Genomic DNA, 26,479 nt, shown 5'->3' with positions numbered 1-26,479 from the left:
CACATTGCAGCAGTTCAATCAGAGGGGAGACCCTGGTGCATCCCAGGTGATGTAGTCCACCCATAAGCAGTTCCTAATGGCTGTCTCAATTACAGTGAAGGTTGCATTGATCCCTATAGCAGCCCAAAATTGACTTACCCCTCTCCTCTTGGGCCTTTTTTCCTCTTCTGCTGTGCCTCTTACAGGGACAGCATAAAAGCTCATCACAAATTATTAAAGCAGGCGCCTAAAATGAGTCATCTATATTCACATTTAGGCACCTGATTTTCAAAACACCCACAACTTAAGTTGACTTAAGTAGGAGCCACTGGATACTTAGCACCTCTGAAAATCAGGGGACTTTTATAGGTGCCTAACTTTAGGCAACCCAAGTTTGAAAATGTTATTTTTGGCCTCTCCCAGTCATGTAGGCCTCAACTGTTTGTTCACAAAAGTGAGTAAGTTTATTATGAGATTATAAAATGTTGATTACATCTCCGCCCTCCTCTAGAGTTCAACTCCCTCACTTATTACAATTCAACAATCCTTGTCTGAAAAAGCCTGGATGGGATCCAGTAAAATTTATGCAGAATTTGAAACTGCCAGAACTTTAATCTGGTTTTCCTAGCAGGCTAATGAGGAACAATCTTTCTCTTTCATTGACCGTCTTGTATTTCTTCCTGCAATATTTGATCTAATTTAAATTTAAGTTTGACAAGAATTGTACTTGGGCAGAAATGATTTAATAATTGGGCTTGTCATATGGAAGGAACTAAATGCACTGTTACTCTTATATCTCTGAGCAATATAATAATGGAGGAAGACTGATGATCAGATAAGCCCATGGATTTTAAGTATAGTACGTGTCATTATAATCAGGCACAGGACATTATTTGATAATTGTTCTGTTTCTCCAATGTTCCCAGCTTTAGCTTGGCACAGTAGAGAAAGGGACTGGCAAGGAGCCTATTACAACTACCTGATTCACCCGTGAATCTGCACTTATATTGGTTAAATCAACTTGGAGGCTTCTCTGACTTACACTAACTGGCTATGGTCTCTAAGAAACTACATACCAGCTGGGAATAGCCAGAGCCCAGCACTTTCCAGTCATGCCTATCTCCATCCTGACAGGCCTCAGCACTGGGGCTGAGTAGGAGAGGTAGAGGGTGATGCAGAAGCCAGCGCCATATGAGAGCTCTCTCACACCAGGGAACTCTCAGCTAGCCAGATCTGGCAGCTTTCTGTCCCATTGTACCTTGCAGCTAAGAATCTTGCCCAATCCGTCCAACCCAAAACACTTTCAGAAATATAGTAAAGTGAAGTCAACGCAATGGCAAAAATCCCATTGATTTAAATGAGGCCAAGATTTCACTTGTAGGAATTAGTTCAAACCTGCTCCTTGAATTCTTTGAACCTTTTAATATTTAATGTTGTTTGGGAATGATAAAACTCACTTAGGAAATATTTAAGATAAATAACAGTAATGTTACAAACACAGCTCTCCTCACAGTTTTCTTTTTCAGGCTAAAACAAGGTAGTATCTGAATATTAACAAAAAGCACTTCATTCTGCTAGATAGTTGAACCCATAAATTTAAGTGAAATACCATGTAATGAAGTAGATGCAAAGTGTGACCCCTGGAGTTTATATGTCTGTAGACTCTGATTATTACTAGAACATGACAGAAAGACCTTTATGTTCATCTCCCTGAAAAACAAAATGTTGTAAGAAGCAAGTCATATCTTTCTTTTGCAGAAAATGAGAGGCAAGAAGTTAGGAAAAAGTCTCTTTTTTAAAAGAGAGGGCATATGATTAAATGACAGCAATGGACTAAAATTGAAAGTATGGTTGATTCCTGGGTTTTGCTCAAATATATAAATTTTTGTACATTGTACAGATGGGATGAAAGGCAGAAATCACAGGACTTAAATATTAAATAAATAAATAAAAGTCCAACAACAACAGCTGTCAAACATTCATTACTGCTGAGTGTAAACAGGCCTGTTAGGATAATGCACTTTTGAAGGATCTTTGAAAATACGCTGGATAGCAGTTAGCAGTAGTTCTATCTTCTTGCTGTGCAACTCCCTTGGCACCAAGTTAAAGTTCCCAAGACGTGAGCATCATATGGCTGCAGGCTTGGAAATGGAGCATTCTGTTTTCATAGCAGACAAGAATAAGCATAATGTGTGCAGTGGCACTGGAACAGTTTTTGGAGTGGGGGTGTTGAGCTGCACCCCTCTTATCCCTGTCCATCCCCCTCACCACCCCTCAGAGCTGGGGCCGCGAGCAGGGCTTTGGCTCTGGGTGGTACAGGGGTAAGGCGGCAGAGGCTGGTGCCACAGCTAGGTGTGCTTTTTGCTTTTTGAAGTGCTTTTTGCTGGTGTGGGGCCAGCAGCTGGGACACTGGGCAGCAGGGGCGCAGGGCCAGCAGCCGGGATGCCGGGCGCAAAACCTGGGGGTGCTGCGGCACCTCCCACTCCCCTACTTCCTGCACCTATGTATGTGTGTCATAAATTTTGTTTATCATACCCCTGTTTTTACCTGTTCCAGTATTTGCAGCAAAGCCTGTATTTAGAATGAGAATACCATAAATATTCTGCTAGCTCTAGTGAATGGTAAATTTCTAATTTGTAATGGCACTGTCTGGAGAAAGGCTAGATTGGTCAGGAATGGAAAGCTCTGATTACCTGAAATAGAAAGACAATAGGCAGATTCTGATCTCACACTGGATTTACACTGGTGTAACTATTGCCTTGAGTGGAATTACTCCTGATTTACAGTAATTGGAGATATCCTATCTCCTAGAACTGGGACCTTGAAAGGTCATCGAGTCCAGCCCTCTGCCTTCACTAGCAGGACCAAGTACTGATTTTGCCCCAGATCCCTAGGTGGCCCCCTCAAGGATTGAACTCACAACCCTGGGTTTAGCAGGCCAATGCTCAAACCACTGAGCTATCCCCCCCCCCAAAATATTGATTTTGCCCCAGACCCCTAAGTGACCTTCTCAAGGCTTGAACTCACAACCCTGGGCTTAGTAGGACAATGCTTAAACCACTGAGCTATCCTTAGTCTGATGCAAGATGATCAAGTGTAGCTTGATGTTTAAAGTAGTAAAGTCAGATTTCCAGGTCTGGTTGCACTGCATTTACTTCAGGACCCGAGATGTAAATGCATTTATGCTTCCTTTGCAGCTCCTTCATTCTGGGGCTGGCAATGTTGCCAGTTTGGCCCACAGCATAAGTGAGATTAGCCTCAGACCCACACTGGTTGTCCATGGCCCCAAAGAGGGCATCCAGCAGCCAGGATTAGCCAGAGCATAAACTCTGCAGTCATTGGCTTTCCACAGGCCATTGCCTCTGGGCCTGAGGTTGTAAGAAAGGGTCGCAAGGAGCAACTATGGGGGCTCTGCCTCCAGGGGGAATTTCCAGCTGCCCAAATCAGTTGTCTTCATGGCTTTGTGCCACTGGAGCAATTCTGGGTAGCCCCTAGCAGGCTGTACTCCTTACTCACTCCTCCCACTCCAGAAACATGTTACATGAAGCCATGTTGTGGCCCTAAACTGTCTTTGGTTGTCTCTGCACAAGCCTTCATGCCAATGACACGTTAAAAACATTCTTCAACATTGTTCACCTCCCAGGGGATAAATTTTACCTCTAATCCAAATAGCTGCTTGACAGACCGAGAACTTCACACATTTTCCATGCAATTACATGTTGCCATAGATTACCATAATTAGCACCTGGGCAGGATATTTATTTCTGCCCAAGGTGCTCTATATCATGGGGGGATACAGAATACGATGAAAAGTATGGAAAACAATTTACATGGACTACATAAAACAGTGTATGGAAAATGCTTAATTTCACTGAAACACTAGGAGAATTTGGTTTTATATACAGTCTTTCATACCCAATGTTCCCCAAAACATGTGAGGTGATTGCAACTAATACCAGGGGTAGTGTAAGCTGGGATAAAAATTATTCAGATGTACTTCATCTGTCTCAAACTCCCTTCAACTGAAACATTTGATGTATGTGGAAAATATGAAATTGTAAGGCAAAATTATTTCCTTTAATATTGCCGTTAATACAAAACCTTTATACTGAAACATAAAATTACATGGTCCTTTAAAAACATATGGTGCAGTGCAAAGCCCAGTGAAGTCAATGGGAGTCTTTCCATTGACTTCCTTGTCTTTAGAAGTCCCTATAGGTATCAGTCCTGCAACTAGATCCTTGTGGGTGGACCCTCGTGCCCATGCTGGGTCCCAAATTCCTCTGTATGAGGGCTATGTTCTCCTGCCCAAAGTTCATTGCAGGATCAGGGCCTGAGATAGACAAGACAAACACAAGTCATAGGATTACATTTTAGTGAGGGGAGAGAGGAGACGAGAAGATTATTGGAAAAATTTGGTTTTAAGAACAAGAGAGATGGGTGGATCTGAAGTGTGAGATTGTTCCAGCCAAACAGAATGGACCGCAGAGTAGAAAGCATCAAGTGAAAGGTGAGAAAAAGACATAAAGGGAAAAAACACTAGCAGACTGGGAGGAGAACAAGTGAAACTCCCATTAAAATCTATAGCCACAAATCCATATCTGAAGTCAGACTCTGATCCTTAGAAAAAATTTGGAGTGAAATCCTGGCTCTATTGAAGTCAATGGAAAAAATCACAATAAAGTCAGTTGGGCCAGGATTTCATTATGCCCAGATCAACAGCCTTACATCCTCAGTCGCGTAATGTATCTTTACGTCTATAACTGCACTACTGGTGGTCCTCAAAATGATGTTTGTACACCATAGGATTTTGACTGCTGCTGATGAATAAACCTAGTAGATGTATAGTGGCAATTGGTGCCATCGGCTGAAGAATAGTAATGCAGAAGTCTGGCATGGAAGTGCTCTATCTGTGGCACCTGCAGTGAATGAATTGACTTAAATGGAACTAAGGGAGTGGAACACTAAAATAAATATAAAGTACAAATGGAAATGCTTAGTTAGTCTATTTTCTCTTTGGTGTGTAACTTCTATATATCCCAAAGGCAGGTTCCATATACCTTCAGGAAAACCTCAGTTTGCCATATTTGTTTCTTTCTACTACTATCTAATTTAAAACAAATAAAAATGTTGACAAAATACCAAGATTTGCAAGGAATAATTTACCGCATGAATGATATTTTAATTCACTAATAAGATACACCAGGGTTTGAAATATTGGACAATTATTCACACAGATACGCTGTGTTAGTCACAACACCTGAGCATGAGTTATTGCACAGCAATGTAAGCCTTAATAGCTCTAATTGCAATTATAACTTCATTTGTATGTTAGGTGGGTTTGTGAGGTGATTTTAAGGAGACTACTCGAAGGGCAATTTACTATTCAGTGTGAGTGAAGAGAGCAGAATCAGTCCCTCTGTGAACTGAAAAACAAATTTGTTTTAAACAATAAATCTGGTGTTCTTAAATACAGCTGGTGGCTTCACAGGGGCTGTAAAAAGACTGAGAAGGACTATCAAGACAGAGGAAATGGCTTGAAATTAAGTTGGACTTTCACACATAGAATTAAATCCCAAAGTCCCCTAAAGCAAGGTACTCAAGCACATCTAACTTTAGGTAGATGAGTAGTTTCTCTGAAGCCTGTGAGACTATTCATGTGCTTATAGTTAGGTGCATACCAAACTATCTCATTGAATCAGGACCAAAGTCCTCATTTAGTTCCTAGCCAGGCAAGCGTCCCCCTGACGTAAAGGGCTGGGTAAGGGTTAAGTTTCATGCTAGATTCTAGAGCTATAGTTATTTCAATCTGATCAATATTTACCACTGTTAATAATGGTTTGAATACTTAGCCCATTTCCTTTTCAAGCTCTGCAAACATTATTTCATCTCAATGGCCCCGTGAGGAAGGTTAGCCAATAGTACTATCCCAGCTTTACGGATGGGGAAATCAAAGCACGAGCAAGTCAACTGACTTGCCCATGTCTACAGGGTAAATCATTTTCAAAACTGGGAGTATAACTCAGGAGTTCCTGTCTCCTCATCCTGTGTTAATTCCATAATTCATACCCAACCTTCCTAGTTGTTTCTCAGAGAGCTTCCCTGACACTGTATCTTTAAAACTTTTTAAAGTGACTTCAGATACTTGCATGAAGTGTAATCTAAGTGAAAAATATCATCTTGATTGTTTTGAGAAACATTGAAATGGCATCAAAATATCCTCTAATTTCTGAGACTTCTACTGCACTAATGGGAAAACTATGCAGCTAAATCATGCTAGAGAGATTACACCTGTAACAAACGTGTTTATCATGTGTGGATATTAATATGGTAAAACTGCTATAAATATGGAAACATTCATTCTGCCAGAGAAATATCACATTGGAAATAAAGGAAACATTCCAGGCGAGATTACACAAACAGTGCAAAAGTTTCTTTTATTTCTTCAGGCAAAAATCTACCATTTCTACCTATTGGAGAAAATTCATATTTTGCTCTAAGTGAAATTTAATAATTTCTGAATGCATAACCTGTCCTTGTTGACAGACGTGATGAAATAGTGTTCTTGAGGCCCAAATTACATAAAACTTCTATTCAACATTTCAGAATTTGCAAGAATTTTCCATATTTTGTCATTTCGCAAGACATTGTCACAGTGGTTTAGATGGCGCCTGTAATTCAAAAGCAATGTTAAAAGTGCCTTATTTTTAATCATTTAAACCATCACTATCTTTTCTCATAGACTCATAGACTTTAAGGTCAGAAGGGACCAATATGGTCATCTAGTCTAACCTCCCGCATGATGCAGGCCACAAAAGCTGACCCACCCACTTTCCCTTGAAGTCTTTAAATTAAGTCGCAGAGAATCCTCCAGCCTGCGACCCCTGCCCTATGCTGCGGAGGAAGGCGAAAAACCTCCAGGGCCTCTGCCAATCTACCCTGGAGGAAAATTCCTTCCCGACCCCAAATATGGCGATCAGTAGAACCCCGAGCATACAGGCAAGATTATACAGCCGGACCCTCATTTTACCAGCGCTGGCACGTTAATGCTTAATTGATTAAAATCACGTTATCCGATCAAACCATTCCCTCCATAAACTTATCTAGCCTAATCTTGAAGCCAGAGAGGTCTTTCGCCCCCACCGTTTCCCTCGGAAGGCTGTTCCAAAATTTCACCCCTCTGATGGTTAGAAACCTTCGTCTAATTTCAAGCCTAAACTTCCCCACGGCCAGTTTATATCCATTTGTTCTCGTGTCCACATTAGTACTGAGCTGAAATAATTCCTCTCCCTCCTTGGTATTTATCCCTTTGATATATTTAAAGAGAGCAATCATATCCCCCCTCAGCCTTCTTTTGGTTAGGCTAAACAAACCGAGCTCCTCGAGTCTCCTTTCATAGGAAAGGTTTTCCATTCCTCGGATCATCCTAGTGGCCCTTCTCTGTACCCGTTCCAGTTTGAGTTCATCCTTTTTAAACATAGGAGACCAGAACTGCACACAGTACTCCAAATGAGGTCTCACCAGCGCCTTGTATAATGGAAGCAGCACCTCCTTGTCCCTACTAGAAATCCCTCGCCTAACGCATCCCAACATCGCATTAGCTTTTTTCACGGCCACGTCACATTGCCGACTCATAGTCATCCTGCGATCAACCAGGACTCCTAGGTCCTTCTCCTCCTCCGTCACTTCCAACCGATGCGTCCCCAGCTTATAACTAAAATTCTTGTTAGTCATCCCTAAATGCATCACCTTACACTTCTCACTATTAAATCTCATCCTATTATTACTACTCCAATTTACAAGGTCATCCAAGTCTCTCTGCACTGTACTTAGAATGGAAAATGCAAGAGCAACAGGCTTCTTCTCTCTCATGTAGCATGAAAATGGAACTGCGACATCTATGGACTAAGCATCACATCATGATCAGAGGAGTAACTTCTCACTATGCTGTAGCAGACTAAAACTGATGAGGTAATCAGGGAGTTCCTTAATCTCTTCAGATCCTCATCATTCCTATTTCAGGTGTTCAGACAAGCAGTTAATCTGTTGGAAAGATTGAAAATGAACTAGCAGTGATTATTTATTCATTCTAAATTGGGTCTCAGGCTAAAGGTTTATGTGGAGAGGCAGATCTTAAAAAATTCCCTCCCTGTTTTAAGATGGTGGGTTTTTTATATTATATCTTTAATAAATAAAGTCTAGTTTTGCCATTTACAAAACAAATGGCCAGAAATATACATCTGTATCATACCCTCCCATAGTAAATGGGGACTGACAGCTCAGAAAACTCCTCATTGGCCTGGTCTAAATGGCAATGATTTACTGTGTCTGAGCATGGCTCTCAAGGACGGACACTTGACCAATTAGTTTTTCAATCACAATGAGCTGGCATGAAGCTGACCACTGTTTGTCCTGGTCTACGTCGACCACTAAACCATGGCATCATCAGCTATGTTGATTTTTGACAACTCTGTTCAGACACAGTAGCACTTTGTAATGTAGGCCTTCAAGGTTCCTCAAAAGGGTTTCCAACTTTCTCCTTGGGTCAGGGAGTGTTCAGTGGCTCAAGGGAGGTAGGACTGTTCATCCTGCAGGTGCCACCAATCTGCAGGGAAAGGAGACATTAATCCTGAAAAGGTAAGCATCCCTCCTGATGGAAACATACCTTCCCTTAATAGGTGCTATTGGCACTCTATCACCACTAGGGGGTAGTATGGGGCAATAGGCCCCTCACCAACTGGTGTGGAGTTGGTGCTAATGCTGCCAGGAACAACACTAACTACACATGGATATCCATTGGATTGGCTGCTTCCTGGCTCCACTCTGTCCCATAGATCCCTGATCCCATGGAGTAGAGGAAGTTGGGAAATGTACAGTAAAAGATTCTCATCTCCTGCATTCTCTGTCTCATTGTCCACTCAACTTCTGCTCCCTTCTGCCTGCACCGATGGAGGTGAGCATCAGGCTCTTCATTATTAATGCTGATAAAGCATTATGCAATGGTAGTTCCAATGCAGGAAACATACATTTTAGGTTTATACAATATGTGTTATTTGTAAATAGACTGGAAGAAATGCAGTGCATAGATTGGGGTTTTGGAGTATTCTGACCATTTAAATCAATGCAACATAATTTACAGGATGGAACTCATTAGCTAAATCATTTTTGTCATCTCAGTTCCTCTGAGTAAGAACTGGAAAAACAACAGGAAAAAAAAGAACTCACAAGTTTTTTCCATATTTATTTGACTATAATGAATTTGAACCTCTTTAATCTTTACAGCTCTGTAATAACCAGCAAATGACCCTGCTGCAGAATAACGGCTCCGTCATAAGGAGAACATTCTGTGACTTTCTCAGGTCACATCATCTAAAGATTATTTTATTTCTACAGTTCAGTCCAAAGTTACATCTTCAATCCTGGTGTCAGATACATGTGCAGGCGTTGTGTTTGTGCAGATCCAATTATAGATCTCTGCCTAGAGTAGCTGAACCCTGGCAAATGAGGTCACAAGGTGGCTCAGATCTGTGATTATTTGTTCTCTGCACCATTGATTAGAGATAATCACCATTAATTGGAGAGGGATCTGCCATCTTGTATTCAGATGCAGCTTGCTACAAAGGAGGCACAAACACTGGGCTCTCCCCTGAGGTTGTACATTTGTTCTTCCTTGGTCTGTAGTTGACTCTTATTAGGAAATAAAGGCAATTTTCAGTGAAAATGAATAAGCAAAATACAAAAAAAATATTGTATGAGACCACACACCTGTGAGCAGTGTTTCTGGGGGTTTGACTGTATTGACAATAAGAAAACATAAAGCCTCATCCAAGCTTTCTTTATAATCTGCTGCTACTAGAGTTCTTAGGTCAGATCTGTCCATCCTCCACAGGGCTGCAGCATCAGTTGGAAGGCCTTCCCCTGCATCCTTTATGCTGCTGACAGGTGTTGTGGGGCAGAGCTAGCTTCAGTCCCTGTACCAATGTGGAGAATTAACCCCTTCCTGCACCCATGCAGTGTGGAGTTTATTCAATCAAAGATATAGGCATGGAATCCATGAAAAACATCAAAATGATGATCAATACTGTAGTATAGTAGAGATAGAGAGAGAGCTGGGAGCACTGGCCTGGTGAAAGATCTGAGGCCTGACCCAGAGGCTGTGAACCAAAGTCAGGACAGGTATTAAAGCAGATGCTTACAAATTCACTGTCCACTACACGAACTTGGCAAAGTTGTTGCCAGTGTACTAGGCACTAGATATTTATGTAAATATATTCCAGCTAGTACAGATACATCCCAATCTAGCACAAGATAAGATGGTTTGACCAAACAATGAATTGGGATGTTTTGTCTAAGATATCAGGAACAAGGAGAGGTAACAAACAGATGTCATAAAATATGTGAGATGGTATGTAGGTTGTGTATATTAGTTATTTGTTTTCGTTTATAAATGTAGGGCTACTTTGCCTTAATTCTTTGTTCGGCTGAGGGGGCAGTGGAGAGTCCAGTCACTGACTGAGCTGTTCCTTGCCACAGAGCACTCAGGTGTTAGCATACCTATAACCTTGGAGCCAGGACGCTAGGACCGTGTCTTGACAGCAATAAACCTGGCTGAGTTCTTTTGTCCCTGAACCATGCCTGTGGTCTTTCTTTATGAGTAGCGTCAAAGTCTGCTGAACTAACGTGCTGCACTACCTCCTAATAACATTGAAGCTTTCAGGGCAGAAGCCCTGAGCAGCCTAAACAGCACTACCAGGCAACAACATTTCAGTTGAACCAGCTATCTGTGCAGAGCTGGGAAAGCACACTGAAAGAACTCACAAACATGCAAGCCAACTGACAACATGTATCACTTAAAAAGAATTGGGGAGGGAGGGAAAGTTCACCGAGTGGTGGCTGTTGTGTCCAGATGTGATTCCTCCCAAGCAGAAGTCAGATCATGTTCATGCTTTTACGATAATATGCAGCCTCCAGCCCCCTTATCCATACCCTCTCTCTATCCAACACCACCCACTTTCAGGCTGTGCTGGCTAATTGTAGGCCTCTCAATTGAGCAGAGGCTACCATCACAATTCCCTTCCAGGTGGACTTTCTATCAGCAATGGCCCTATATTCTGGGCTGCCCTGACAGCGGCCTCCATAACTCAGGGTTGAATCAAGACCTTTTCCTGTGGTCATTCAAGTCAGAAACAGCATCTTTTACCCAGGCAACCCCTAAATATTTATACCGCTAAATATTTAGAAAGAATTTCCAGCAATATAGAGACTGTTTTTTACCTGGACCTATATAAATAGGCAACAAAATGAGATGGTCGTAATGATATAATTTACTGTACCTTAATACTATGCTAAATCTATGTTCTTTTTTAAATATCAGGAAAGACCACGTTGTATTGGCAAAAATCTATCAGAAATTATCAGAGGCAATTGAAGGATATGCTCTAGCTCCACAGGAAGGAAAGGGTATTGTACTGTTGATTCACAGTTTGTCAGTTGAAGGAATCCATTTGCAGTATATATGAGCTTGGTAATACATTCTTACACTTTATGCATAAACTTCAGCCTTAAAAAATGAGCACATTGCATGTGTTGCCAGAGTAAATTAGTGCCAGTATATTTGAAGCATTATATTTCCAAATGTTCCCAATATTTTCTCCCGAGAGCTCTAAATGGAGAAAAAATAGATAAGGTGAAAATATCTGCTTAAAAAATCCTTAATTTCTTAAAACATATCTCTGAAGGCAAAGAATGTTTTCCAAAAACACTCATATTAATTTAAATAGAGAATTAACGCTCAGTTGATATAGGCTGAAATAGTTGTATTTAACATTCTTTATGAATAGCCATTGTCTGAAAGGTATAATAGTGTTCCAGAAAGCAAATAAAGTCTATAATTGCCTAATCCTGCAAGGAACTGGGAACTTCCCAAGAGATGTTGAGTGACTTCAAATTTCATTAATATCTCTGGGATCTGAATGCACTCAGAACTTTGCAGTATTTACCCTTACAGGATGTTAGTGGGTGCACGTACCTGTCTATGAACGTACAGCTCTGCCTAGATAAATATATGTTAATTCTTTGGAAATCATTATAATTTATGTTTATATCTATGTACAACACATTAAAGCCAGAAATAAGAACAGGCACTTAATGTCAACAACTGGGATTCAAAATACACACTTCTCTGCTGTAAACAGCAGTTCATGAGTTAGCTGTTCAGCTCCAATGAGTTCAAAAATGTATTTGCTGCAGATTTCTCTGCCAAGAGAGTGGACTTGCAATCTGTGAGTGATTATGGTTCCAAGCTGCGCTCACAGACCCAGTAACACACTTAAGCACATGCTTAACTTTAAGCACATGAATAGTCCCATGGAAGTCAAATCTTATTGAAGCAATATAAGTAGTCCCATTGAAACCAATGGGATTACTCATGTACTTAAACGTTAAGTGCTTTGCTGGATGGAGGGCATATAGATAGACAGTTTAAAGGAATGATTTTATAAGTGATGCTCTTCCCACCACCCTTGCATCTTATTCCATGCAGGTGGATCCCTGTTTGTACATGGAATCCCATTGACATTAGTGGGGTTCCATGCAGTTAAAGTGGTCCACCTGTATTGAAGAATTTCCAAGATCGGTCTAATATTTCTAACTACATTAGACACACCACAGAATTCCTTTCAAAGGGCAACATTAATTGATTTTAATTATTAGCTATTTTTCCTCTTCTCATTTTGTGCTTTATTTTATTGTAGGCAACATCTGCAACTGTTTCTTGATGTGTGCAGTGGAAACACCTTTCATTTGAATGAGCACATAGAACTCATCATGCTAAAAGAAATGCTATGTCTAGAGAATTCACTTTTAAGGCTTTACCTAGAAGGTGCCGGGACCCTCATCTGTCACTGTAAGGTGTTGTGGGTGGTCAAGAGCTCTCAGGATGTTCACAGCACCTTTCAGGATTGGGCCTACTTATATGGCTGATACTGCAGGAGGGACACTGTCTTAATTTGGTGCAACATGAAAGGATTCTAGTCAGCACAGGCTAGAGGAAAAAGACCATAGAGAAGAAATATCTTTTCCCACTACCAGATTATGCTACTCCATAGATCCCAGAAACCTGAATAACAAGTCAGTTCTTACTGAACAAACTGTTCAAACTGCCTTCCCACTTAAGTCTCTTAATCATGAGGGACTAAAGGTAGGGAAAAATGGGTAAGAATAAATGGTCAGTTTTCACAGAGGAGAGAGGTAAATAGCAGGGTACCCCAAGGATCTGTACTGGGGCATATGCTGTTCAATATAGTCATAAATGATCTGGAAAACGGGGTTAACAGTGAGGTGACAATGTTTGCAGACAATACAAAATTACTCAAGATAGTTAAGTCCAAAGCTGAATGAGAAGAGTTTCAAAGGGAGCTCACAAAACTAGGTGACTGGGCAACAAAATGGCAGGTGAAATTTAATAATGCACATTGGAAAATGTAATCCAACTCTACATACAAAATGATGGGGTCTAAATTAGCTGTCCACTCAAGAAAGAGATCTTGGAATAATTATGAACAGTTCTCTAAAAATATCTGCTCAGTGTGCAGGGGCAGTCTCAAAAGCTAACAGAATGTGAGGAACCATTAGGAAGGGGATTGGAAATAAGACAGAAAATATCATAATGCCACTATAAAAATCCATGATACTCCCACATCTTGAATACTGTTTGCAGTTCTGGTTGCCCAAGGGCAACAAAAATGATTAGGGCTATGAAACAGCTTCTATATGAGAAGAGATTAAAAAGATTGGGACTGTTCAGCTTGGCAAAGAGATGATATGATAGAGGTCTATAAAATCAATGTGTGGAGAAAGTGAATAAAGCAGTGTTATTTACCCCCTTTACATAACACAAGAATCAGAGGTCATGCAATGAAATTAATAGGCAGCAGGTTTAAAACAAACATAAGGAAGTACTTCTTCACGCAATGCACTCTGAACTCATTGTCAGGTCATATTGTGAAGGCCGAAAGTATAACTGGGTTTAAAAAAGAATTAGATAAATTTATGGAGGATAGGCCCATCAATGGCTGTTAGACAAGATGGTCAGGAATGCAATCCCATATTCTGGATGTTCCTAAACCTCTGACTGCCAGAATCTGGGACTGGATAATGGGGATGAATCACTTGATAGATTGCCCAGTCACTGTTGGAATACAGGATAGCAGGCTAAAGTTAGAGGGCGATTAGTGGGTGGGAATTTAAGCACTGGCAACAGAGAATCCCTAAAAACTGATACAATTAGTCACTAGAAATGGGCTCAGACTCCTTCATATGGAGTACATTTAATTTGGCTCCACATCTCCTAGCTTTTCCTTTTCCCTCTACCCTGCCCTTTAAGGTCTGAAGGAGATTTTAGAAGACTATAGGCTGTGATGTAGCTAATGACTGATACTTTCCTGTAATCATCTACTGTTGTATATTGCTATCTCCTGGTTTCTTAGGTACTACCATATGGTCACTGCCAATTTTCTATCCAATATACGGTATTGTGATGCTGTTAAAAAAATCCATATCCTAAGTTCAGCAAGTTCCTTTGGTGACTCTCTTTTTTAATTTTCTTTGATCTAGTTTCAAATGTTTATAGGATACTAGGACAAGGTATATGGTACAAGAAGTTAGCCAGTGGGGCACAGTCCATCACTCCACAAGAGCAATATCTTAAGCTTGGCAGAATTAACTTTTTATATTTTTTATAATTTTACCTAATTATATCAAAGTTTATTTTTAAGCATTTTTTTCTCTATTTTTATTGAGTTAAATTTTCAGTTGTGGGAAATCACAGGGGTGGTCAGACAATAATTATTTAATGACAGTTTCAAAAAGTTAAAGCTTCATAACCATTAAAACACAAATTGTCAACATCATATGTTAAAACATACAACATAAATAGCCTTAAATCAAACTCGAATAAGTTTTCAAGCAGCATTTTCCTTACTTTGCCTGTCTATCCATTTCAATTATTAACAATGGAAATATTTTTCATCTAATCCTTTCAAGCCTGCTTGTATATAACATACATGTGTTCATTATCCAATAAGAATTCAGGATCCATTGAGCTTTCAAATGGATGTTACAATGCCAAAGTTCCTCTATTCCTGTGAGAACATGGAATGATTTCTAGCTAAGAGATGATGTGTGTCCCTCTGCACATAATATTTTGTAAATAAATGCACTAGAACAATGTAAAGGTCTTTTTTTTTAATTGTAACATTTAATAAATATTTTGAACATTATCTCAAGAAGCAAGGTTTCATTCTTTTGACTGGCTTGTTTGAGGCACTCGACTTTAATAATACTGTTATAGTAATGACAAAATCCAAGTTGGCACACAGATTACTTATCCATAATTTACCTGAAGAAATCTAGTTTGGTGAACAGAAATTGAGTCACATCCAGGTGACAAACTTGTCTTTTACAGTGATTTTTTGACACTTACTGTTCCAAGAGTTACATTGATTTTGTTGGCCGTAGCAAACAGTGCAGAAAAGTAAGGCTTGGAGTATGAGTAATTCCTCAAAAATAGATGTGTCATTTCCAGGGAGAGAACAGAATCTGTACGATCTAAAATGCTGAAGGCAGTCTGGAATGTTGGAAATCCTCAAACAAAATCCTTCCAGCTGTTTGCTAACCGCTTCTTGTAAAATAATTATGAAAGCATTTTCAATCTAGAATTTAACTCTGAAGAATCCTATCTTCAGGAACAAAACAGCATTTTAGGATCAGAAAATATTAAATGTCTGAAGTTTGGTGGTATCTTAGAAACTTAAGCACATCCACATGATTACAGGTGAAATGGAGAAAACCAGGAATACAGGTTGACTGCTCAGATCTTTTATTTTGGCATGTACGGTTAGTTGTATATCTGTGTGTTTAATACAAAAGTGTTTCTTGGTAAGATGCCATCTGCTTGGAACAGTTTGAGTAAGTGTAACCCACACACCTCCTGGGTGTGGTGTTCTGTCCCATTTAGTGGCACCGAGACTACTTAGAGAGAGAGTTAAAGGAGTCTGCTCTATAGCCTTAGCTAAGAGCCAGTTGGCTTTTAGCTCATGCAGTAGAGGCTCATGCACTAAACTCCAGAGGTACCCAGTTCAATCCCGCCCACTGACGACCAGGGGTCTGTCGACGTTTCATATGCACAAAAGAATCCAAGAGTTTTTTAAACCAACCAATGAAATGTTGGATTTCAGTGTTCAGTCAGGGCTATAATCGTTTTCTCACTATTGTCCAAACACATTTAGTTTAGAGGCATTTGAATACGCTGCTAAATGACTGCATGAGTTGGTGAAGCACTGAACCCATTGAGGTTTGTCAATTACATACCAAAAGCTCCTGTTGTCTTCAATGGAGCTTTCAGGTGAACAAAGAATTAGCCCTCAGACCATGGGTAGCTCCCAACCATATACAGAAACAGGAGGAGATGCATTTAAAGGTTGTGGACGCAAGGATAGGTGAGAGTGCAGTGAGGACGTGTATTTTTTAAACATGGTAGTAGGAAACCAGAAAGGAGAACTGGAGAAGGTTCTAGGGCGAATCTCTATAGTGTAGCATGAAGAGAGGCAGAACTAGAGCAATAGTCGAGAATAATATTTTCTATCATCTCCGTTTGGCTAGGAGTCTCCTTTCCATTCTGGCGGATGAAGACCTCCCCTCAATTATTCATGTCTTCATCACTTTTCTGCCAGAATACTGCAATGCAATATACCTGGTCATGAAACCTTTAGCGCTTGAAAACTCCAACTAGTAAAAATGCTGCAGTGCGTCTTCTCAGCAACACAGACTACTGTGAACACATCAGACCTATGGTTTCCATATAATTTTCAGTCAAGTTCAAAGTCTTGCTCCTTATCTTCAAAGCACTCCATCACCTGGGCACAGAGATACCTAAAAGATTGTCTAATGCTCTGGGATGAAGATCGTGGTCGATTGCTACACTCCTCTGGCACAATGGAACTCTCAATAATAAGAGTATAGCTTGTTTGTGCATTGCTTTGACTTTGCTTTTGTAATATAAACACATAACAGGTATATTTATTTTAAAAACAACAACAAAGACACTCCATTGCACATGCTTCTCCCTCTGCAAAGCCACTGCAACCATGGGAAACTAATTTCTGCTTAATATCCCTAAATGATTAAATTAATCCCCTTGGCACCACTTCTCAAAAATGAACCCACAGGGCGGTGTTTTTTTGTACTCCATTTCATGTCTCATAATTATATCTAGAGTAACCAGACTAAACATGTTGTGGTATCTCCTTAGCTCTGGAGACAATAGATATTTGTCCAAAAAAGTCTCAATTTTTATAGTAGGAACAATAACATTGATTTTTATTGCATTTGCCAATGGAATATCCCACAGGGTCACACTGACTATCGCAGAACTTTTTTTTAAAAAAAAGTCTGACATTTCACATATAAGAATCACATAAAATATCAATCCCACCCTACTATAATCTTTCACCATGTTATTTTTATGTAATTTGTTAAATTTTAGACAGGATTACAATACCCAGAAAATGATAATTTCATGATTAATCAAAATCTCTCAATTCTGTTTTGTAACATGTAGAAAGACATTGGTCACACCCTCCACTGGGGTAAATGATCATGACTCCCTTGAATTTGCTGTAGCTATGCCATTCAATACCAGCAGAAGAGCTGGGGAAATGGGCATAAATGAGGATGGAATTTGGCCATGTATCTTTTAAAGAGGGTTCCAGTAGTTAGTGTAGAGGACTAGGAGGTAGTAACCCCACAGTTCCAATGCTGCCTTTGCAGATTTGAGGGTGCAAATCACTTAAACTCTATGCCTCTCTATCTCGAGGTACAAAATTTGGGTGATAATAGTTATGTTTTGCTTGTGTCCACAATACATATATTTATTGAATAATACCAATGCGTGCTTATCTACCTAACATGGGTGCTGTGAGGAGGATCATTTAGTTAATGTATGTAGAACAATCTGAGCATGACAAGTGCTATAGAAGTGTTGTGTTACTATTCACATTTTCAAAAGCATTCACTCAGGAGAAGCGTATTAAGTAGGGGAAAACATTTTGACTGATGTGCAAACAATGATGTTTCACTTCATAGTTTCTAGCTTTCACAAAGATTGGCACTTGATTAAGTTCAAGGTACAACATGTCAATTGCAGCTACTCAAGCAAAAAAAGTCACCATCTGCTTTCACAAAACACAGGTACTTATTGTATGAGTTTCGTAAGGAAAAAAAAAAGATGATCATTACCGATATATATAAAAATATCTTTTAAGATATACGAATAGACTACTTTCCTGTTAAAGATGTTTGATTTTGGTATCCAATGGGGTAATATTGGCTTTGTGAATATTGCAATATTTAAGGTATCCAAAAGGAACTTCTGATTGCAGTTATTAGTATTTATTATTTGTGTTACAATAACACCTAGATCAGTGCCCTGTGATAGCCAGTGTACAGAAACAAAGTAAGAGAAACTTACTGCCCCAAAGAGATTACAATCTAAATAGACACGATAAAGGAAGGGTGGGGAAAAGTAAATATTATTACCCCATTTGACAGATGGGAAACTCAGGCACAGAGAAATGGAGTGACTTTCTAAAGGCCATACAGGAAGTCTGTGGCAGAAGTAGGAACTGATCCCCAGTCCAGTGTTCCAAGTCCACTGTCTGGACCACAAGATCATCTCTCCACTTTGCATGAGGAGTAGTGGATGTGTCTCAAGGTGAGACTGAAACACCTGCTTAAAAACATGCATTTTTACCTCAAGGTAACAGTCATGTCTCTTACAATGAAAGTGAGATGGTGGCATGATCTTCATTGCTAAAAATGATATATTTTTTATGTTGAGGCAACTAACACACATGAGTTATGCTTAGTCAAAAACACATTGAAGACCAGGCACGTTAGTTCTACCTGAAGTAAACTATAAGGTAAACATCCCTATCCCCTCTCCACGTATTGACCTCGGTGAATTAATAGTAGAAATAAATGCCTGGTCCTCACTGTGTTTTTACTTCTGCGTAGCTCATGTGCATGAATTACCCTGAGGTAAAAAAATACCCCTTTTTTTTAGCAGTGAAGACAAGGCAACCATCTCACTTGGGTTATAAGAGACAGAAAAATAGATTTCCCGTGTGATCCTGATACCTCATAGGAGATTATGACAGATATTCAACAGTGTTAAAAAACAACAACAACAATCTGCAAGAATCAAAATCCCAAAACAAACTCATTTACTCACATCTCTAGACCCACATTCTTTTTTCTCTGAGGCGAGACATCTTTCATATGAGGCTTTTGAAATCCAATCTAGGACTTGTGAATATAAATTGAAGTGTTTTATGTAATACATATGGACTTTGGAAGTTTCATGGATCAAAATGATAACCCCTAATTGTCTGATCAAAGAAAACAGATATATGCAATGGCCTCAAGATTACACTGACTGCAATGAGAGGGAAGTCTCACAATTATTCTGGTGGAAATACTTCTGTTTTCTGATGAAGGTTCATCTCTAATTAGTGTGCCATCCCCCATTAAATATAAAAGCCTTTTCTTTTTTTCTTTTTATGTAAAGGTTGAAATGTTTCTTTAGAACTGAACAAAAAGACATGAATGTAGTAATAGAATTAGAAGACCACAATATGCTCATCTGAATAAACAATTATACAATGTTGCACTTTTATAGTGCCTTTCATCCAAGGACTTCAAAAACCTTAATAGCTATTCATCAGTTAAATTTTGCCACATCTCCATAATGGCAGAAAAAGTATGCATGTAAAATGGGGGAACAAAGAGGCAATGAAGTTAAAGACCAAGATGCTTTGAACACTACAGCTGGTTGGATGTTTTTCATTAATATGTCTTTTGGATGGAAAATGTCTTTTAGATTAAATAGAAACTTACACACAAACACACAAAAGGTTTTCATCCAAAAAATTGTGGATAAACTAAAATATCTACAAAACCACACTTTTAAATCAATTTTTCATGGGAAAAAATAATTTCTACTCAACACCTCATAGGATGGGCCCTTTAAGGGATATCCTGATAATGAGGTTGAATAATTGGGAGCAGATTTTCTTCAAGTCAATGGAGCTATGACAATTTACATGAACTGAACATCTGCCTATAGCATCTAATTCACTTTGGAAATGAATTAAACTAAACTGAATTAAGGCCACTTGAATTCTGAATGAAGGTGTTCACACAGGGGTTTAATGTGGTTTAACTAATCCACTTCAAATTCACAACTTTAGTTAATTGTTATTAATTTTCGTGAGTGCCCCCATGTAGACAAGCCCTAACACTCTGACTAGTCTAGATCATGGAGTTAGATATTTGATCAGCCTGACTGAAAGTATTCAGAATCCGGTGCAAAGTGACTTTCTCTAAGTCACTCCCACTAAGTCAGTGGCAGTGCTGGGAATGGAATCCAGAATGTCTGATTCCCATTACTGTGCTCAAACCACTGTACTGTATGTAAATATAATTTGCTTTTGTGCCTTCTCATGAGTTTTGTTTTTCAGGATAAAATGCCCAAATAATTCACAGCTCAGGGATCTTCCACGAAGCTGACCTAATTCTTCTATCTTAATGTAGAGACCCTTCAGGAACCCAATTGAGAATGTCTCCTGAAATTAAAAGGAAGAAGATCAATATCGTGGCGTTATCAGTAACAGCTGTTCGCTATTCATCAAAAAGAGTTTGACTGTGAATTAGTAGCATGTGTAATACAGCACTAATTAGAAATGTGCATTCTCTGTAAAATCCTTCTAATTAGTGACATGAGGGTTGCTAATTTCACTGGTGGAAATGAACTTAGCAGAGGGAGTTTGGCAGGATCCTATTTTAGAGATTCAAGATATATGCAAAAGGCAGATATTTCCTTTGACTGTGCCATACTGCTTATTTTGATAGTTTGTGTTGCTTTGCTCCATTGAAAAATTGCACTGCCAATGAGTCTGAGCAAATGTAAAAAAAGAGACATAATGTATAGTGCACCCACACTTTCCTTAGTCTGAAGGGTAGCTACTTCATCTATATTTATAAGATTGTTCTTTAGCATAATACCCTCTTGGGACCCACAGGATGCTAGTGTCAGGAAGGAGGTGTTAAAATTCAGCAGAGGCAGAGGTAAAAGCACAATAGCCTTATGGAAGAGTTGGTTAAAAGGAAAAGGCAGATCAGAACAATGCGTTCACTTCCCTACTCCTCCCCCCCCCCACACACTGGTAATCTTCACCCATTATTCAAATGGGGAAACTTGAAAGACTTCGGTTAAACTTTTATACCCACATATTTTTAATTGACTCTGTATTCCTAAATTCTAGCCAACACTGGACATCCTAGTGCCAAAAGACCATGACAAAGACTTATGACAATTCACAGACAATTTGACATAACCATAGAATTCAGATACATTTTAGATTGACATCTAAACTTTGGGGTCCTGATCCTGCAAACTGTTGAATGTGGGTAGGCCCTTGCACCCATGCAGTACTAGATGTGACTTTGCATAGGTTCAGAAGTCCAAACTGCACAGAGTAGTTTGCAGGACTGGCACCTTAATTGTAAAATGTTTTGCAGATTATAACCAGGGTAGAACATATTAGGAAGGAGATCAGATTTCATTTGAACATAAATTCACTGACAATTAAGATAATCAGACTTCTTCAGTGGTTTAGACAGAATAAAAGACGTAATTTGAAATTTGCATTCTCAAGTAACTAATACATAGTTAGACACCTAATAAGTGGCCTAATTTTCAGGAGTTCTATGCACCCAGCAGCTCAAATTGAAGTCATCATTAATGTAAGAACAAAACAAATATTCTGGAGATTATACATGCCAATAATACTCTCATAATCCTTTTGCAAAACCTTTTTTGTTATTCACATACTAGATTAATTGAACACTTCTGTAACATTTGTGAACAGAAAAAAAGTGCTCCTCCTGCTTCCAAAGTTTAAGTCACCCAATCAGAGAACAAAAATCATAACACATGACTTAGGATACCATTCACAGAATGCAAATAGTAAACAGCAAATACCAGTTCATGAATAAATCCGAGGTTAAAATTTGTTTAATGTCAGAGTTTTAAAGGACAAGAAGATGAACAAGTCAATTACTGTATGTCTGGCTCTTTATCTTCTTGAAGTAATTGACGATTCAGTATCATTTTTGTTGAGTTATTTTTAATTGATCTCATTTGCTGAAGCAAATTAGGTGTAGCATTGTTCTCAGCATGATATATGCATCTGTGCAAATAGGAAAGAAAACGTGCAAGATTTAAAAAACCCTACCGTGGAAATACAGTCAAAAGCAGATAAATGCAATTCATTTGTCAGCCTGGTCTTGAAATATTATGATCAAATCTATGTATTAGATTGTTAGTGATAGTTTCCATCAAGGTCAGGATAAATTGCTCAATTAATAAATGTCTGCTTGAACCTGACAACCATAAAACTTTCCCTTGAATGTAATGAAGTGACCTTAGTCACAGATACTGAGGGCTTCCTTGCAAGACTGAGCCAGAAATGTATACTCATAAAACCAGATTTTCAAAACAGCTTAGGACCCAGCCCAATCGGCAGCCCAATGGTGGATGCTGAGCACCTTTGAAAATCTGCCTCCACTGTCTTCACTATGGACAGTATTTTCAAAAGCACTTACCTTTGGCCTATCTCTGATCCCATTGAAATCAATGGTAAAACTCCCATTTGTTTCAATGGGAGCAGTTAGGTCATTGCGCAATGCTTCCGAAAATCCAACCCTATATAAACAAAGTGTAAATACTAGCCCAGATTCTTTCACTCATTGGTTTCTGCTTGTTCTGCAGGCAAAATCTGCACTGTAGATCCCTACCATGAAGTCTACCATGAGCATGCCCTCTCCCGCATCAATGATCTTGTCTGTGTTCTCTTTTTCCCTCATTACCAATCCTGTTTTCACAGAGCATGTATTCCACGGGGCTATTGAGAGACCCAACCAGTGTGACATACTGCATCACAGAGGAATGATCCCAAAACTAAAGTTGAACATTTTTTCTGAAAAATGGTTAATGAAGAAAATGAGGCAGAAACTCAAATGATCACTGATGGGGTGATGCTAGTTTGATAATTAAAACCCTAAAGGAATGGCCAGAGGAACCACAATAGAAGAAGCCAGTTGTCTGTCTAGTCCAGTAGCCTTTTCTCACCAGTGACTTATATATGCAGATTTAAAGGAAAGGAAAATAAATCACAATGCACATGACGATATTTTACAAGGGGGAGGGGAGTGCTAGTTATCTTCCTGACCCCAGCTGTGCTCCAATTGATGCCTTGCAGCATGAGGTTCCATAGCCTTTATAACGTTCAGCCTAGCTCATATAAATTCAGAGGCTATTCTAATTCATGTGCTTAATCCCCTTTCGAGTCTTGCTGAGCTAGTTTTTTCAGTGATTCCCTGAAGCAGACCTGTGTGGGACATAGTAAAAAATAACTGGATGAAAAATAAATCATCTGATCTGTAACCTATACACAGACAGCCTGTAGGTGGAAGTGAATCAAACAGTTGGGCTGTTAACAGAGCTTGGCAGAGGGATTTTGAAGAACAGAGCTGTTAGTGCTCATGCCTTTATTTCATTGATTTAAAGGGTTACATAAAATTAGCTAAGTAGATTTTTTTTTAGCAATAGCTAAAGAAAAGGAATATGCACAATGCATTTGCACAAATTGTTAATGATTAGGCCAAAGCTGTGCAAACCCTGCAGTATTTGATTCATGGGGATTAGAACCAAAGCAAACACTTTCTGGGGTTGAATCTGCAAGGGAATACCTTCCAGGAGTTCTCCAAGTGGGACAGAGGAAACCAGATCTATTCTATTCAGGTTTTATACTGAAGTCCATCACCAGCTGAGGACTTGGATGGTTGTTCGGTTGTGTGGTGATTACAACTCTCACCTAATATCTGCGTACTTCTCATGAGTTTGGGCTCTAGTGTACAAATACATTAACCAGGCTTCAGTTCCAAGGCAAGTATTTTGCACAGCTCTGCTTCAGATTCTGAGGTCTGGCTATGCCCAGATATCATGGACAGATTCTCTTCTGCAGCTGAGGCCTGCTAAATGCAGCAGAGAAAGTTCCATGCTTCTCCCTCGCACTTGCACCAATGTCACCATCCCAGATCCAGGGAAGGGGTTCCATAAGTTCTAGGGGCCAGGAGTGAGAATCCAATGGAGCCTCTGCTGTTACTCTAGACTGGGTCTGGAAGTTTGTAAGGTGTATTTTACTGCCTGCCACATAACAGAGTAATATGTGCCTAACATTTGGAATGAGCAGGCACCACCAGTTCCCCAGCTCTTTCAGCCCCAAGGAAACCCCCTGAAAATCAGACCAGAATAGTGAGCAGCACTTATATTTGTGCCACACAAGTTTATGCTTGCCCTCCTAGTATGTACTCACCCTGTGGTATGCAAAAGCTCACGTTCATTAGGAAAACTGCCAACATTTATGTCCACTATCGCAGGGAAAATAGACAGCTTTCATTTTGGCTTTGTATTATTGTTCTTGTTGGGGTGAATGTACTTCTGTGGCAGAGCAGCTTATGGAGAACACAGATTTGTGCCCTACCTAAAGCAATGAGTTGCAAAATTCTGTGAACTCCTGTCCCCTCCTAATGTCACCTGGGCTTTTGCAAAGTGTAGCAGCCTAGAGGAGCGTGTGTCGGGTCGTCCTTCAAGAAGCAACAGTGGGAGGTAAAGATTAAAAGGATCATTAGCAGTATAATCATGGATGAAATCTTCCAAAGCTTGGTAACGAGATATACAGCTTTTCACAATCTACTGCTCCATTAATTTCCCAGTTTATTTTTTCTTTCTTCAGGCCTAATTCTGCAGCCTGTGCCAACAGTCTTCACTACCCGCCGATCCGGCGGGTAGCAATCGGTTTTTCGGGGATCGACTTACCACGTCTAGTGAAGACGCGGTAAAATCGATCCCTGATCGCTCTGCCGTCGACTCCGGAAATCCACCTCGGCAGGAGGCGGCAGCGGAGTCGGCGGCAGCGGTCGACTTTCCCGCGTCCTCACCGCTAGGTAAGCCGACCTAAAATACGCAACTTCAGCTACGGTATTCACGTAGCTGAAGTTGCGTATCTTAGGTCGGACCCCCGCTGCAGTGTAGACCTAGCCTCAGTAGTACCTTGCTCGTGTGAAAAATCCATGGCATTGCTCATCCAGATGAGGTATTACAGGCTGGCAGAACTAAGCCATTTGCAGTGGCTTTTCCTTAGGCATTAGCCCAATTTAAGCCCTTTCTATGGAAAAGTTCATGTGCCCTGCAGAAATGTGGTGCCTTCATTTCACGAAATCAATGGAATTCAATGATATTTTCTATACGAGGAAGGCAATCCTGAAAGGGAAGGTGATTTTTTCAAAAAACCTAATTATACATTAATATTATTGAAGAAAAGTAATTCACTTCAAACCTTTGGAGGTCAGGAAAAAGCAAAGAAAAGCAAATGCAAAATTGTTGATCTGTTCCTTTCTCCCGAAGTAAGAAATCAATGGGGTTACTAGAGGAATACAGTAGTACTTATTGTAAGGATATCAGAATGTCCTTAAGTATAGCTGAATGTCAATGTGAGTAATGAAAGATTCTTCACCTTGCTAACAGGTAGGTGGATGTTATGAAAGACCCCTTGGGATTAAAAGAGAACAGGTAGTTTCTGGAGAATAGCAAACCCTTACTCAGATCAGATAAAAAAAGAAGCTTCAAAAGTTAGGCCAAAATTTGAACCAAAATTCAGAATACCATTTCTATGTGAACGGAACCTACAGATTTCCTGTTTGCCTATCACTACTATTTTGAATGAATTTCTTGTTGCTTGACAATAGCAGCTTTATTCCTTAAAGTATAAATAGATTGGAGAAGCAAGTTCCCAGTTCCTACTTTTCCTTTGGGAAGAAAAAACACCCTAGCAGAGATCACCAATATGTTTAAAGTAAGCACTTTCCAACTTGGAAGTTAATGAAGTAATCTATTAGTCTTACAATATCTCAATGCCTGTGGCAGCAGCAAGAAAACAAATTCATAATACACATCTCGCCAACAGGAACGACTTTATGTATGTATCATAAAATGTTAATGAGCCTACAAAGTATCTGATTTATGTAATTTAATCCAAAACTCATAGTTCAGAAAGCATCATGAGATATATTAGGTGCAGTGGTTTCCAATTATTGCCATAGCATGCTCTGAATATATCTCAGTTATTTACAAGATGGACATGTCTTCTCTGTTCTTTACACAGATAGGCAAGCAGACCTGGTCCTCAGAGGTTTTCGGTGCTTAATGTCCATTCATGCCTTACCCTATATTTTATTCTTGAGTAATCAGGAAAATGTAAGCTGTGCAGCTTTCAATTTTTATTGAAGGTCTTGTTCAAGCTTTCTGGTGATCCTCAGAATT

The sequence above is a fragment of the Emys orbicularis genome, chromosome 7, assembly GCF_028017835.1.
Source record: "Emys orbicularis isolate rEmyOrb1 chromosome 7, rEmyOrb1.hap1, whole genome shotgun sequence".
Lineage (NCBI taxonomy): Eukaryota > Metazoa > Chordata > Testudines > Emydidae > Emys > Emys orbicularis.
This window is presented reverse-complemented; position numbering follows the sequence as displayed.